The sequence below is a fragment of the Neofelis nebulosa genome, chromosome 12 (genome assembly GCF_028018385.1).
Source record: "Neofelis nebulosa isolate mNeoNeb1 chromosome 12, mNeoNeb1.pri, whole genome shotgun sequence".
NCBI classification, from domain to species: Eukaryota; Metazoa; Chordata; class Mammalia; order Carnivora; family Felidae; genus Neofelis; species Neofelis nebulosa.
In genome coordinates, this window is record NC_080793.1 from 60,483,169 (window position 1) to 60,498,796 (window position 15,628).

At 34.5% G+C, this 15,628-nt stretch overlaps 1 protein-coding gene across 34 annotated transcripts in view; it reads left to right on the forward strand.

Moving 5' to 3' along the window:
- PTPRD (protein tyrosine phosphatase receptor type D) overlaps positions 1–15,628 on the forward strand; it is a 2,222,827-nt gene that overhangs the window by 1,592,753 nt on the left and 614,446 nt on the right. The gene's annotated exons all lie outside the window — the stretch shown is intronic.

The window sequence follows — 15,628 nt, forward strand, 5'->3', positions numbered from 1 at the left end:
AAATCTCCCTCTGTACTTTCCTATTAATTCATTCAGTGGGTATTTATTGAAAGTCTACATGTGAAAGCTACCTGGTTAAATATTATGGGAGATACAAAGGTGAGTTCTACAAAGGTGAGCATTTTTCAGTCTAGAGCTGATAAAGGACTTACACGGTAACAACCATATGAAAGCAGGAAGTGAATTGGCTATGGAAGATGGTGCCCAAGCATCAAACACCACCCTGCCTTCCGACATTCAGACAAATTCAACTCAAGCTGCTATTCTACATCATGTAGGAATTTTAAGGACATTCCCTCTTCCCAATTTAACATAATAAGCCAAGGATATGGTGGACTTAAATTGACTCCTGACTCCCAGTTTCTGCTTTCTCTGAATTTCATCTTGCATTTGTAAGGGAACAGTTCCCTTCTCCCTGCTCCATGTCATCCCTTTCCTTGATTTATGTTAAAGCAAAATTAAGTGAAACACACCAAGGCATTTGTGTGTGTAAAAAACAACAATTTAAAATTTAATACTAGTTATCTGTAACTGAGAATATTTTACTGGGCACCTTTCTCTGTTGGACCTCTGCTATGTTACATCCTCTTGTTCATTTTCTCCCTCCCAGTATCTTTCCCCACCTCAAATGTCCCTTCATTTCTTTGATGAGTTAGCTTAAATCTCTCTTCTTTGTCTCCTTCTAAGACATGCTCTTGGAACCTCGCTTTCTATCTCTAAGTAGCCCACCAGAATATTCTCCTGAACAAAGACACTTCCCTTCCTGAAAGACAATTGAGGGCTAGCCAAGAAGATAAGTTTCTCACCTTGTTACAGAGTAGTATAGATAAAAACATTTTCTGACATTTGAAAAAAGAGTAAAATTTCTTTGGGATGACATTTGAACAGGATCTTGAGGGTTCAAAAGTATGACGCTATGCCAGATAAAAATGGGAACAGCAGAGGATTTTTCAGAGAAAATTGATAGCTTGCACAAGGACACTTAGAACCATCTAGTAAACAGCCAATGGTTTAGCTTAAATGGAATATAGGTTACCTAATGTATGAAGAGAGATAGAGTGGGAGACATTGGAAATACAAAGTAGAAGCAGATCATTGAGGGTGGAATATTCCAGATCAAGTTTTTAGAAGAGTCTGGGAGCTTTTAAAGTATCTTAATTAGGGAGTAATATGATCCAAGTTGCACTTTAAAATTATGAATCTGCCACGAGTGGCTGGGAAAAATTTTGCCCACAAGTTATTATTTGAGGTGGGTACACTAGTCAAGTAAACCAGTGGAGAGTAATCGAGGCCTGAGTTTTTGAAGTTACTAGAGGAATGGAGTAGTGGGATGTTATCAGAGATGTTTCCAGTATAGAGTCAACAAGAATTGGTAACTGATTGTTTATGGATAATGGGGACAAGTAATAGAAAATGTCTCAGGAGAAGCATATTTGGGACATTAGGAAAAGAGCTCATTTTTGGATGTCCTTGTTTTGTGGAGTCAGTGACCATCTAGATAGAGATGCTCACCAGGCCATTGGACTGAGCTTGGAAGAAAAGTTAGTTTTAGAGATAAAAATGGCAATAACATCCCCATAGTGAAGACGATATCTCTTGCATCTTTAGAGGCAAGTAAAATGTCCAGCTTAACCACGCCACAAAATCAATATCTGTTTCTAATTCAGACAAAAGGATGGGAATACTCTTCAATCATTACTCTGGGAAAAACATAATTTGGCTACTAACAATCAGTCTTTGGATAAGATGTAAGCAAAATATGGATCCAGTGTCATCAATGGTTAGATTTCCCCAGTGCAGGAGAAAGAAGAGCACAATTTCAAAATTCAACAAAACATTTTTTGATCTTAATATGCATGCCTTTGCCTTTTACTTATTAAAAGACTAGATAAAATGCAATTCAAGTTATTATCACTCAGATAGCCTTCTTGCATATTAACTTGGCACTGCAAAACAGCATATGGAGCCTAGTGTTTGATGGTGATTACTTAGTCATATTTGGAAATATGAGTTAGATCCTGGTTCAATAATGAACTAATTCACTTATTCCATAAACATTTCACAAACACTTATTATGTGCATAACACTGTAGTAATTACCAGGGAAAGATTCAAAACTAATAGCTGTGTGATTACCCTGGTTCTTAAAGGAACTTAAACCCAACAATTCAGTAACAGTAATCCAAATAGGGAAAAAAGAAGTCAGGGTGTAGAAAGAGACTTGAACTGAAGTGAGATGTAACGACATTCAATAAATTTATATAAGCTAAACTAGTGTCCATAGGCAAAGTAGGTAATTATTTATATACTAAAAATATATGCAGTATATGTCCATTCATTTCATCACCTTTTCCATGGAGATGATTTGATGAACGGCCTCTAAGAATCTTTCGTGGTGCATACTTTACTATGTCATTATAGAGGCACTATTTCTGTCTGCATCTTTATTCTTTTCATGCTATTATAAAGCTGATTATACATGGCATGAAGTAAGCTGAGGGTTAAAAGGGAGTAATAAATGAAAGTGGTATACATGATCAATCCAGATAATACAATGAAAAGAAATGGCTGTTCTCCAACAGATGGCAACAGGTGCCTTCTTGAAAATAGGAAAGTGGAGATTGTAAACCAATATACCCAGAAGTCTTTGTAGTAATAGGAGTCTAATGAAAAAGGCAATTTCCTTAATATGAATCATGATGCACATACTTCCCAGCAATAAATTTTAGGTATGAGAAGGAAATTTTTTTCTCTATGAGTAGTCAATGAAGAATAATATGCATGTAAATTAAAGCAGAAAGAAAATTAAATTTCATCTAGTAGTCCATTAAAGATTTCTAAAACATTGATCTATTAAAAAATAAGTTAACTAGAACAAAATTGTGTTTCCTACTTGGATATTTTCACCCTTTTATCTGTAGTACATATTTATTTCTCAAGAGAGCATATAAACCTTGGTAGACTTTCATTCTACTTGGGAATATTCTTGGGAAATTTACAGAATAGAACAGAACTCTGAACTTGATTGTGAAGCACCACCAGATGTTTTTAACTTGTCTTGGTATCAATGTCCTTTATCATAAAAAGGGAATCATTTGTGGGATTCTCTCTCTCCCTCTCTCTCTCTGACCCCCTCCTGGTCGCATGCATGCTGGTGTATGCACATCACGCACTCACTCTTGAAACAAGCAAACTTTAAAAAGAAGGAAATCGGGGCGCCTGGGTGGCTCAGTCGGTTAAGCGTCCGACTTCAGCTCAGGTCACCATCTCACGGTCCGTGAGTTCCAGCCCCGCGTGGGGCTCTGGGCTGATGGCTCAGAGCCTGGAGCCTGCTTCTGATTCTGTGTCTCCCTCTCTCTGCCCCTCCCCCGTTCATGCTCTGTCTCTCTCTGTCTCAAAAATAAATAAACGTTAAAAAAAATTAAAAAAAAAAAAAGGAAATCATTTGCATCCATGAAGTCTTGTAAGAATTAAATGGGGCAATGCATGTTAATATCAAGATCATTGATTAGCATTTGTCCTCAACAAATACTAAAATTACCTTCTTTTTTTCTGTTTTTTATGATTCCCTTCCTCTTTCTTTTCTTCTTTCCTTCCTCCCTTCGCTCTTTCCTTCATTCTATCTTCCCTTATTTTATTCCTCCAGCATTAATTCTTCCTAATTATAGATATTTTAGAATTAAGATGTATGTATGACTTTATTTAAGTGTCTTCATCTTCACTACTTTTTGGGGGGAAAATCCTTTAAATGAGAATGTTTTACTTTTCCTTCATTTTGCCATTCTTTTTTGTGTTATTCATGTCAAACAGAGCTATTGACTTGTTTTAGGAAATGTTATTAGTGGACCTCAGCTAAAATTCTAACATCCATTCAACACATATTTATTGAGTACCAGGCACTGTATTAGAGAGACAGACATATCAAGAATGTATGGGTAGATATGTTGATCAGCTTGACTATATTATTTTACTCTATATATAAATGTATACATACATATGTACATACATATGTACATATATATATGTACATCAAAACATCATGTTGTATGCCCTAAATACACAAATTTTTCTGAAATCTCAGAAAAAAATAATGCAAGAGATAAACTATAATAGATGCTATTGTAGAAGTAAATGTAGGGCAAGTTTGTCATATGGTGAGATAGTGCCATCAGAACTGACTCCTCGGTTGGGTTGTTTCATGTGAGGCTATTTAAATATCCTTTTGGGGGGCATCTGGGTGGCTCAGTCAGTGAAGTGCCCAACTCTTGACTTTGGCTCAGGTCATGATCTCATGGTTCATGAGATTGAGGCCCACATTTGGCTTTGCACTGACAGTGCAGAACCTGCTTGGGATTCTCTCTCTCTCTCTCTCTCCTCTCTCTCTCTCCCTGCATTTCCCCTGCTCTCTCTCTCTCTCTCTCTGTCAAAATAAATAAACATTGAAAAATATATACCCTTTTTTGTGTGTTTTACTTGCCACGGCATTGTATGCTCTTTAACATAATTACATTGTATTGAAGTGAAAAAAAAAAAAAAGGTATGTAGTGCAATAGCTTGTCTGACTCCATTCTGGTATAGGGTAAAATGAATAATTAACTTTAATTAACTAGTATTAAGCTGGCAGAGGTTAATGTTCAAATCCCAACTCTACCATTTGTAAACCCTAGGACTTTGAAAGTTGCTTATTTCTTAAGCCTCATTTTCTTAAGTGGGGATAAGAATAGTACTTACTTCTCAGATTTTTAGGAGGATTAAATGAGATAATACCCATAAAATACTTACCATACAGTAAATGCCCAATATATATATAAAACCTTTATTAATATTGTTTGGCATCAACATCTGCCATTAATGTGATTAGCTGGGATGGTGCTCCTTGAAAATGGGTCAAAGAAGTAAACACTGCTGTAATTTGAATTTAGAATCTAAAAATTATTCTCAAGATTTTTAATAATTACAGATCATATTTATTGGATTTTTACCATGCCAGGTCCTATATGAAACTATTACCAATATAATTTAATATTCACGATAACTTTGTGAAGCTGGCATTATTGTGCTTACCATCTTACAGATAAAGAAAATGAGATGCAAAGAAATTAGGGAATTACTGGAGCCATGTTCTGAACTCAAGCCACCTGGTTTCAAAGCCAGTGTACTTCACCACTATATTATAATATAGTGACTTTAAATAGACAAGGTGAAGTAGGACTTTGGTTTGGGGTATTTTTCTTTCAAATTTTAAAATTCTTCTCAATTTTGAGTTATTTGTCTTTCTTTATGTTTTTGCCAGTTAAAGTATGTCTGTGACTCATGATTTGCAGTAAAGACATACTTTCTGAGCTTATATCTAATAAGGTCTTCCTTTTGTATTTATGCATAACAACTTGGCTCAAGATAAAATACTTGAACAAAAATATTTTTTGAAAGACTAAAAGGAAAAAAGCCTATAAATTTTAAGCATAATCTTCTAACATTTTAAAGTTTTAGCAAAAAGAAAGGGTGACAGCCTAATACTTGTTTTTGTTGTGGTTGATAACCTGAGTTTCTATGCAGATGCTTTTAAGCTTTTGGAAAAAAAATGAAAAAAAAAATTGTAAGAGAATATCTTCCATTGATTCTGTAATTATTATTATTATTATTATTATTATTATTATTATTTTGATGTAGAATGCACTCTCAAGGCTTTCTTAGGAATATGTTTTCAGATAAGCCATTTGCATTATTGTATCTTTTTATTTTCTTCCATGTGTTTTAGTTCTATTTTGTTTTATTTTCTTTCTCAAAAACAAGTGAAAATTTTAAGTTAAACCTGGGTTTTCTATTTACCAGGTTTACTTTGCAAGAGTTTCTAAAGTATTTTTCTTGACTTCACTAATTTGAATTTTTGTTATGGCAATTTTGTCACTTCCACAATAGATTTTAAGTTAGCTACTGTAATGATGTCTTCTTATAGCAATTTTTAATCTCCATTTCTATATTTTTCATAGCCCATTGCTGCTTCCTTTTTATTTTTTCTCTGCTTCAAAGAATTCGTGAATTCTTGTATTTTATGCTCATTTTTAAAATAACTTTCTGTTTCCTAAAATAATTTTTAGATACTTGACCTTTTATAATCTTTTGGAAAATGGACTCCTTCCTTGGTTTTACAGAAGTTTTTCACAAGTCTGAATGTATCTTCAAACATAGAAAGATTATCTAGGACTCACTGTTTTGAAAAGATGCTATTTTCAACTGCACTGTGTAGGGCTGCCATAGTGTTCTATGGATGTACAGATGATAAGCTTTACACTCTTTTATTTAACATGTAAATCATGCCAGTAAGCCCAGAGCACTAGCCTAGAGAGTGAGCAAGAGTATCCATGCTCAAATTACTTCATAACATATATTAAGTTATTAGACATACTAATGAGTCAAGAATTTCTAGTTAAACACTGATCTCATAGCAACTTCCCATACCCCTCAATTTTAAAACTGTGAGACCTTCTAACCCCTAGTCCAATTTCTTATATCACTTAAATATTCATCTAATGAAGTGGTTAATATGTACTATTTTTATGCCTTTTATAACACCCTATGGTTTCATCTGTTATAGCACTTACCAAAATAGTAATTTAAAATGTACTTTTGTAATTAGTAGTTTAGTATCTATTTCCTTAGAATATAGTTTCCATAAAGTCTGGAAACTTTATGGAAAACTTGGTCTTGTGGGGTTTTTTTGTTTGTTTGTTTTTATTTTTTTCTCTTTTTCATGGAACTCAAGGGCAGGAGTATGACTTCATCAGACCCCCTTATTGAATGGCATATTGCCATCATGGGTTGATTTTATTCATCCATGCATCCGTTTATTTATTACCTTTTATCTCCATTCCCCACTTGCATTCCTCTTCTCCGACCCACAGACAATCCTTCTGATGTGTTTACCTGTACATATTCTTGTAAAATATACAAGAACTCACTGTTTCTCACTATTTTTACTCAGCATTAATTTAAAAGTTCATCCATATTGTAGTATGTCCATTATTTATTCTCTCTCTGACTTTATAGTATTCTATAGTATGAAACTAGCACATACACATAGATAACCTGTAACCCTTCACTAATACAGACAGCCTCCTGAAGAATAAATACCCATGTATACAAACCCTTTTGCATTTGAGTGGCATTGCTGGGTCATAGTCTGTGCATATTCTGAATTTGCCAAAGTACTGCCAGATTGTTCTCCAGAATGTCTATCTCAATCTATAATATCTAAAGAAATTTAATGAGGGCTTTTATGTTACTGCCAGCACTTGTCATGATTAAGCTTTCTTATTTCTGTCAATACAATAAGTAAAAAGTGATGTCAGTGTTTAAATTTCCGTTTCTCTAACTATATGAATTTGAGCATCACTGATGATTACAAGTTTTGGGGGAGATGGTTCCCTTTCCTTTCCTGAATATCCTTTATTCTTTGCTTATTTTTTTCAACTAGTTGCTATCTTTTACTTTATGATTAGCAGGAATTCCTTGATAGTCTAATTATAAATCTTGTCAGTTTTAGACACTGAGAATTGAATTTCCTCGCCCAATTTGCCATCTAATTAGGAAATGTTCTGTTCAATGTTCAGTTGATAAATATACTTAATTCTTATTTTATAAAATGCTTCATTTCTTTGCATTAGTATTTGTGCTTTTGTGATATTGTTTAAGAAGTTCCCTTCCTCATATCTAGATCACAAAGATTTACTGCAACCCACACTATCTGAATTCTCAACTGTGGCTCCTTCAAATACTAACTGAGTGAATTTGGACAACTTTATCTCTATACACCTGTTTTTGTATGCAAAATGGAGGCAAAAGTACTAATGGACTCTTTGGTTGTGAGAATTGAGTGAGCTAATATATTAAAAGCACTTTAAAAAGGACCTGCCTAGGGGCACCTGGGTAGCTCATTCGGTTAGGCATTGATTCTTGATTTGGCTCATGTTATGATCTCACGTTTTGTGAGATCGAGCTAGGTATTGTTGGGCTCTGCACTGAGCACGCAAACTACTTGGTATTCTCTCTCTCTCTCTCTCTCTCTCTCTCTCTCACCCTCTCTGCCTGTCTCTCTTTCACCCCTCCTCTCTCTCTCAAAATAAATAGACATTTTAAAAAATAAATTAAAAAATTAAAAATTAAATACCTGCCTATACACATTAAGTACTGAATTTATGTTGCTATTATGAGAAAAATGTCAGCACATAAGTTTCAATAGGGATCCAGTTTTTTGTACATGTAGAAAATCAATTTTCTCAATCCCATATACTAAAAAAACTCATTTGTGTCCTATTCATTCTTTATGCCAGATTATCAAGTATTGACTTTCCAGATATTCAAAGATCTGTTCATAAATTCACTATTTGGTTTGACCATTTCATTTCAGGGTGTTTCTGAACCAAAGCCTTTACTTTCATTATCATGTTTATCTTATTATCTGAAAGAGAAAATATTTACTCTTTGATCTTTTTCAAAGAAGAATAAGCTATTTGTTGTCTTTACTCATCCATGTAAATTTTAGAATGGTTGTACTGAGTTCTAAAATTCATTCAGATGAAATTTTGCTTTTGATTACATTGAGTTTATATATTAATTTGCAAGGGATTAAAACTTTTATTATTTATAATCCCAAATAAGAGGACCAAATGTTTTTCCCACACCTTTTATGCAAATAATTTTTTCTCTACTGAAATCTGACACTCTTTGTTAAATTAAAATCTATCGATATTTTTCAATATTATTACTACCAACATTACATTTTCACTTGGAGTATTGTTGATGTGAAAAAAATGCTTTTGGTTTTGGAAGGTTGACCTTGTATCCAACAGTAAAACAAAAACGATACTCTGAATTTAATTGTGCTGAGTTTTCTACATAGATGTTCATTATCATCCACCAGTATTGACAATTTTATCTCCTTTCTTACATTTATGTTCAATCCTATAGATATTTTGCTCTTCTTACAGAATTATCCAAGTAATTCTGTACTAAGCAGTTGTGATAAAAATGAATATCTTGTTGCTATTTGTAAAGGGAAAGTATCTAAGTTTTCCCCATAAAGTATAATGTTTATTGTAGATTTTGGTACATAACCTTTATTCAGTTTCATACTTTTCTAGGTGTTTTTTTTTAAATCATATATGCTGATGGAATTTAGAGAATCCTATGGACATATCTATTGAGATAATACACATTTAATTTGTAATCAATTTTTGTCATAAAGAAATGTGATAGAATTTTTAGATTGAATTTTTTCTTGCAACCTTGACTAAGTCCATTTGGTAATAATGCATTGTTTTGTTTTATGCATTTTTTTTTTTTACTGTGAAATGTAACACACATACAAAAAAGTCCATAAAACATATATCTTAACATAGTTCTATGAATAATTATGAAGCAAATGCTCTGCTCAAAAAAAAAGGTAAAAATATTATTAGCACCCCAAAGCCTTCCATGTATCACTACCTTAACTGAAGCCACCTGAACCCTATTAAAAGTAACTACTCTCCTAGATTTCCCATTTCCTTGTTTTTTTTATTATCTTACTAACTACCACCAAATAACATCTTTCGGTTTTGCTTGATTTTTTTTTTTTAATGGTGAAGGAAGGGAATAATATTTTATGCATTTCTTGTGTCTACCTTCTGTCACCAAATATTATGATACTGTGATTATACCATGCTGTTTAGTTATAGTTCATTCATTTTTATTGATGCATAGTATTCCACTGTGTATTTATTTATGTCTTTTACTCTTGGTAGATAGCAGTTGTTTCTAGCTTGGATCTATTGTAAACAATGTTGCTAGGAAATATTTTGTGTATTTATCCTGAGCTTTGTGCAAAGATGTGATTTCCTAACAAATGAATTGCTTGTTCACAAAATATACATATCTCCTTCACTTTACTGGATGATACCACACTGCTTTTAAATAATGCTTGTACCAGTTTTTCAAAGCTCTTTGATAGCCTGAGTTCTAAAATGTAATAGGTGTAGATTAGTTTCTTTACTAGGGCATAACAAAAGTCCTCATAAAGGAGAGATGAATTCTTGTCTTTGCTGCCCCTCAGTTAAGATAATTTTATATTTTAAGGTATTTCATTTGTAACACACCATATTCAGATATCAATTAAATACACAATTTTGGGGTTTCTGGGTGGCTCAGTCATTTAAGTGTCTAACTTGATTTCAGCTCAGGTCATGATCTCACAATTCGTGAAATGGAGCCCTGCATCAGGCTCTGCACTGACAGTGTGGAGCCTGCTTGGGATTCTTTCTCTCCCCCCTCCCTCTGCCTTTCACCTGCTTGTGCTCTCTTTCTTTCTCAAAATAAATAAGATAAAAGTAAAAAAAGAAAAATAATAAAATAAGGAGCAAATTTGTTATTAATTAATAATCAGAAATCTTTTTTAAAGGGGTGTAGGCACACTTAATACAAAGCTCAAATGATAGCATAAGGTTTCTCTCTAGTTTCCTTCCTCCCTCCTTCCCCTCCCCTATGTCTTTCTTCAGTCTTTTCCCCATCTCTTGGCTATGGTTATTGTTTTGAGGAAGATGGTTTTGGTGGTAAGGTCCCAACGTAGTACCTATAAGCCTCTCTGAATCATGCACTATCCCTGAATGTGAGGAGTTTTGAGGGACAGAGCACCCAGACTGACCACCTCATCAAGACCACATTAAATGGTTCTCCAAAGAAAACGAAGAAAATGACACCTGTGCAAATACATAACTTGTTCTCACCAAGTAGTTATTTGTTCACTTACATCTTGCCTCCCTTGAAGGCATCATTCATCCCTTTATCACATTTTCTATCAGGATGGTTAGCACCTAACAGGTGTTCAATACAAGTTTGCTAAGTGAATAAGAAACAAAAATGTCTCCTTTTATACTTGTCAATGTAAAAGATACTTTGTGAGAACTCATCTTGGTAAAAAGGAGAGATGATCTAAAATTGTATAAATTTGACTCGACCTTTCCTTGCACAGTACATTTTATATATAGTGTTATATAGTTATTTCACAGAATATATACTTTTTTGTCTCACCTTGTTTGGAAACAGAGTTTTGGTGCTACCATGGTAAGTGAATGTTTCCTAAACTGTCACATGGTGTACTTAAAGAAACTAAAACTTTAGCCCTGGATTCTGTGTTTCAAACAGTGCCAGATGCCATGAAGTCATATGCAGATGTCTTACATCTACGAAATTATAGTAACAGTTGGATTTCTTCATCTGAATATTTCTGCTTAGAAGGGTTAAGTAGCCTAGCAGGCAGTGGAAACTGAAACCTTCTGTTCAGCCATGGGGCAGAAATGATGCAATCAGCCACATTGGATGTTCTGCTAATATCCTCAATCTCGATTGCAAAAAAGCTGCCTTGATGAATGTAGAACCTGGCTAGGCACAAGTCAGCAGAGTGTGCTCACTGTTGGCTATAGAAGCGGTGGTATCTGCAGGTGCAAGGCTAGTCTGACCTAGTTGAATGAATGACCGAACTGGGCCAAATGAGAGGACTATTCCAGGATCAAGGTCAGTCAATCTCCAACATGTTCTGCAACTGAAATGACCATGAGGACACTGGGAAAGAATGCAGGCCCCAGAAACTTTGGCCTGATTTACTTGCAACCTTTGTTTCTATTTAATCCAGGAAGATATAGCTATGCTTTGTGTACATTCTGCCCTTTCTCCCAGGAATATCTTTCCCTCCCCATCCACCTGTAAAGCTCCTAGTCATCTATTAAATATCAGCTTATATTTTATTTCCTCTATGAAGTCTTCCCTAAATTCTCCTGGGCAGGCTTGGGTTTTCCTTATACTTTAGGTTCTACAGAGCCTTATGCATATCTTTGGGAAAGCTGGTATCTCATTATATTATATAGTATATAATATAATTGATCATATTTGACTCCTTACTAGGCAGTAAGTCCCTTAAAGCAATCAAATATTTTTTTTTTATTTTTGTATTGCAATACCTGGAACAGGATTGAGATTCAGTAAATATTGCTGAATGAATTTATTTGTAATTTGATATAGTGCTTTAGAATTTTCCAAGTACAGTACTTTCTTACCAATTACCTACTTCACTTATATATCACAACAATGCAATGTGGTAGGCAAGCCAGATATAATTACCCCCATTTTACTGCTGGGGAAACTTAATCACAAAAATGATATCTAATTTGCTCAGAATGAATAGCTTATGAGGGTCAAGATTAAACTAGAAAGCAGTCTTCAGACTTTAGCCAGTGTCTATGTCAAGCTTTAATTGTCCTATACACTGAGTTACTGCCTCAAGGCTACCAGATCTTTAAAATGTAACTAGTCTAATTGGAAAATTTTCTCTAATACTTCAATATCAGATGTACTCTTGTTTTCAATACTTGGAATCTTCCTTTGTCTTCCAACTGCATTTTGAATCTTCAGTTTCAGATTTCTGAGTTCCCATGACAGAATTTTCCCAGATTCATGTACCAATGCTGCTGCCTTTCCAAAGCCCAATGTTCTGGTATGCATCTCTGTTACTAGTTTCACGTGTCTTCCTGAGCACACCTGATATCCCAAGGCAGGACAGCCCAGTGACCTTTCCATGTCATTGTTGCTCCACATGGATGGATATCTCTACATGCACTGAGGATTAAAAATTGTAACTACTACTACTAATTACTAATATTTCTGAGTGCTTGCTCTATTCCAGGCTTAGTGTTCAATAAATATTATTTTGTTTGATCCTAAGAACAAATACTTGACATAGAACTAATATTATCTCTATTTTACAAAGAAGGAAACTGAAGATTGGAGAAGTTATGTAATGTGGCCCCTGTGCCACAGCTTGTAAATTTCAAGGGGATTTTTAAATAAATGGAATCTAATTCCTGAGGGATGTGTTAAACCATACAATATTTGAAGATTTCTATGAAGTTAACTATGTACAGTAGAAAAATGAACATAAGCATGACACAACCAGGAAAAAATAGGTAGTAAAGCACACTTACCATTTTATGGATGAGGTGCTCAGTAAGTACTGTTGGTATAAAGTTTTCACCTCCAAACCCTAATTTGCTTAACTTTATAAAACTGAGGATGCTTTAGTGGCTTTATCTACATGTCGTAGAGGCAAGTATTTGTTTTGAATATTTTAAAGCACTCAAAAGTCTTCAAGATCGTGAAACTGTATCCATCTAGCTTACTGGAGGATTTGAAAGGAAATATAGTTGCCTTCCCATGGATATATTCATATGATTCTTTTATTAGAATGAATTCCCAACTTCATACATAAAAATGCAGACTTTCTTTTAAACAAATACACAATGAAAATGGTTAGAATGGTGTTAATCTGACATTTACACCTGGTATTTGCACTTGTGATGTTTCAAGACATTAGATGAAGCCCAAATGCCTATCATGACACTCAAAACCTTTGATTTCCTGGGACTAGTCTTCTTCCAGCTCTTCAAGTTCTCACAAATACCACATTCCCTCTTTTGTCCAAGACTTAGTATGTATTGTTTCTCTGTTCTCACTCTTCCCTGGTTCTTCTCTACTTATATCCAATCTTGGGTAAAAGTGGATTTATCAAGGATCTCTTCTTTGAGCTCTAACCATTGGTTTGCTCCTGTATTATGTGTTTCCTTACTGTCCTGCTTTTCTTCCAGATGCTCATAGCATCTGTGAGGATTTATTCAATGTTCCTCTTCTGGAGTCTTTCACAGTGTCTTGCACATAGTGGGTGCTCAATGAATTTTTGATAAATTAATGAATGAAGGCATTTCTGTACTAAAGCCACTGTTGTGTTAGTAATCATTATCAAAACAAGACAGTTTTAAAGCAGATATCTCTTGGCTTCATGAGCCAATTTGACATTTGTAATCAGTTATGCCTTTCCTTTAGTATCTGCCTGTCAGGATCACCATATCATTTAAGGTAACTGGGACTGTAAATAATAGAAAATTCAACTCTAACTTAAAACAGAATTTATTGGCTCACATAATAGGAAGACCAGAAGGAAGAATGGAGAATCTGATCCACCTCACCTCTCAGACACTAGCTTCATCCCCAGCTCTGTTACCTTGTGGTTGTGGGATGGTTTTAGTAGAAGTTAAGAATCCATGCTTCCTCAGCCATGTCTAGTGGGTGATAGTGAGAGAGACTTTCTCTTCTCTGAATCTTGCATAAAAGTAAGAAAGAATTTTTCCTGAAATAACTAGGCTTACTTCCCTTTGTATTTTATTGACTCCCATTCAACCGTATGCCTGTTTCTGAAATTCTTCTATCATTAGGAAAAGCTCATGGGTTTATGCCTCCATTCTTGGGTCAACCATTCCTGTCTCCTCTAGATGAAGAGTGAGTTTATCATGATTGGTTTTCTGGCCCTGCTCCTGGAGCATCATATTACTGATTCTAAATGGCCAGAGATGAGGAGAAAAGGCCCACTGCTATCATATACTGAAAATTGTACACTCTAATATTTTAAAGAAAGCCTACAAATCAAAGTTTAACTAAATGCTATACCAGAACCAAGATTCATTCTAGGAAATAAGTAGAAACTATTATAAGAGAAAAGTACAGGAAACATTTGTGACTCCGCATCTTCCTTGCTCAGTCAGAGATAAAAGTGCTAAGCAGAAAAGGAGAGGAAATGAGGCATCATGGGTCCCCAAATAAGTCCGTTTATTTTGTGTGATAGCAAATCCTAACACCCCTCTCATATTCAAAAGAACACATTTAATATCAACAGGAAAGAGGGATTTTGGTCACTAAGAGTATTGAATTAGAGCAAACATTAAAGTTTAATTTAAGGAACTTTTGATTAGGATTACATTTGAAAGAGCTTAAAAGTGATGGTTGTTCCATGCTGAAGTTGTACTTTCCATCACTTTTTCTGTGTGATCTTCTGAAAATCTAAATGCACTCTAAGGTTAAAAATGGTATTCTTTTTCTGAGAATGATTTTTTTTTTCTTTTTTGGACCTTAGCATCCCTTTCTGTTTTGTCCTCCATATGTCCTCATAAATATACTTCTGGCACTGGAATCCAGACAGTACTTCCCAGCACTTGCATACTCAGCATTAAGCCACTGAGATATGAGATCATGGTAGCTCTGTGCCATTTAATCATTTTACATTCCTTTAACAAATGAGCTTTGAGTACCTACTATGTGTGAGACACTGCACCAAGGGCTCAGATCTATAGATGAGATACATGTCTTGTCTTTGAAAAACTTAGAATAGCATTGGGATCACACTTGGACAAATTGAATGGTGCTAAAAATAATTTATAATGACAGTGAATTAATGAGAAGTTGCTTGCATCATTGAGAAATGCTTTAGGAAGGAATACTTGAGCTAGAGTATAGAATGGACAGGGTTTGATTTAGGCTAAACAGAGTCAGGCAAAAGGAAAAATCAAGAAATTAGGATTAACTAAGGTGTTCAGGAAATTCTAAAAAACTGCCTTTAAATGATGTTCTCTCAACTTGGAAAAAAAAATCTGGCAGATTACAGAGGTCCTGGAATGCTCTGTTTAATAAATTTGAATATTTGCCTGAAGAAGTAAAAAGCCACAGAAGATTTGAGGGATATGTTTAGGGAATAAAATGCTGGATGTTACATCTCC